General features: G+C 45.7%; 1 long non-coding RNA gene across 1 annotated transcript in view; it reads right to left on the bottom strand.

Annotated features, from left to right (window-relative positions):
• LOC111740542 overlaps positions 1–1,510 on the bottom strand; it is a 4,339-nt gene extending 2,829 nt beyond the window's left edge. The window contains exon 1 of the long non-coding RNA XR_002780641.1: positions 1,390–1,510. This is a non-coding gene — a long non-coding RNA (uncharacterized LOC111740542). The remainder of the gene's footprint in view (positions 1–1,389) is intronic.
• Between the last annotated feature and the right edge of the window lie 112 nt (positions 1,511–1,622).

The raw sequence follows: 1,622 nt of genomic DNA, 5'->3' as shown, positions 1-1,622 counted from the left end.
GGCTGTAGAACCTGAAATTGAAGACGAGCTGAATTTGATGTGCTTATTAGACACTCAAGCAGAGGCAGAGTCTGGAGCTCAGAGGAGTGAGGGAACTGAAGACGGAGATTTGAAAGTCACTGGGTAATAGAAGGTATTTGAAAATCTTGTGACTTTAGGATATCTGGGGGGAGGAGTTGCCCCAGCTGCATAACCAAGCAAATTTGAAAATCATTGCATTAGGTCAAGCTTTTAGGTGGTGAAATGGGACATTTGTTCCTATTTAAGTACGTAAAGACTTTCAGTTGAACACTTTTTATAAAAACGAAGTTATACTGTTATAATTAACATACAATAAAATGCACAGATCTTAGGAGTTCAGTTCTATGAATTTTGACAACTGTATGTATCAGTAACATTTCTATCTTCGGAAAATTCCCTCCTGGGCCTACTTAAATATAACTTTCAGTTATGTATAATATGCAAAAGAAACTACAAATATAAGTTTACAGCTCAGTGATATCTCTACAAAGTGAACATACCTATAACCATCCAAATCAAGAAACAGAACAGTAGCTGAACCTCAAAAGCCCCCTCGTGGCTCCTTTCTGTAACTGTCCTCTCCACCCAAGGAAAGACCATCCTGATTTTTAACACCACAGGCTAATTTGTTTTGTTGTTTTTAGAGTACATTTAAGAGGAACCAAACGGTATGAACCTTTCTATGTCTGGCATCTTTTCCTTAACGCCATGTTTTTGAGATTCATGCATGCCGTGTGCAGCAATTTGTCCGTTTTTGTATTTCCGATTCTTACGGTAAGGGCCAACTTGCATTTTTCTAAGAGCCTTTCCTTCTGACTTGCTGATTCTAATCGCTACCTTGAGCGATACACAAAGCTGAATGAGTGCGGGCTACTTGACTTCTCAGGGGTTACTGTTTATGTTCCCATCTATTTTGCAGACGTTTTGAAGCTGTTAGAGGGAGGCTGCAATACAGGAAGCCTGGGTTTCTCAGGGCCTTACTGAATGGTGCTGCTGGAGCCATCAGAGCACAACGCAGTTCCAGGAAAACTCAGCCCACGTTTTCTGATGGCCAATAAGCTGACTTGGATCCAACCGCGGGTGCGACTGGAGAGTCGCAGAATGTCGGTGAAGGGGCGAAAGCACGAAGGAAGTGCTTTCACACACCACGAGGTACAGGAGACCGCAAGTGCGGTCACAGTGTGGCACCTTGTTTTGGCAACCTTAAACGGCGGCAGCGCCATTGGGTGCCGTCACGTGGCCAACGCAACCGCACCCCCCCAGCGCTGTCCACGATGACGCCACCACGTCGCAGACACTAAACGGTGGTGACGTCTCCAGACCGCCAAAGCCCACTGAAAATCAAAGTTCCCTTCGGATCCTCCATACTTGGCGTCTTCGTTTTTCCCCATTTTAACATAAATAGGCTGCCTCATCTCTTTTCTGTCCTTTTCTCGCGGAGGTTCACAGAACAGCCTTAGAACAAGATGGCTGCCTAGTTGGCCTAGTGTCCTAGAGCGGCCGGAAGCAGCCGACTCTAGTTAACTTCCGATTTGGACCCCCAAAGATCGTAACGTCATTTCCGGGGTTGGGGTGAAGTACGCGAAGGCAGCGGTTCCGAG

This window comes from Pteropus vampyrus, unplaced genomic scaffold (genome assembly GCF_000151845.1).
Source record: "Pteropus vampyrus isolate Shadow unplaced genomic scaffold, Pvam_2.0 Scaffold65, whole genome shotgun sequence".
Classification (NCBI taxonomy): domain Eukaryota; kingdom Metazoa; phylum Chordata; class Mammalia; order Chiroptera; family Pteropodidae; genus Pteropus; species Pteropus vampyrus.
The sequence above is the reverse complement of the archived record's forward strand: the minus strand, read 5'-3'. Positions and strand labels throughout refer to the sequence as shown.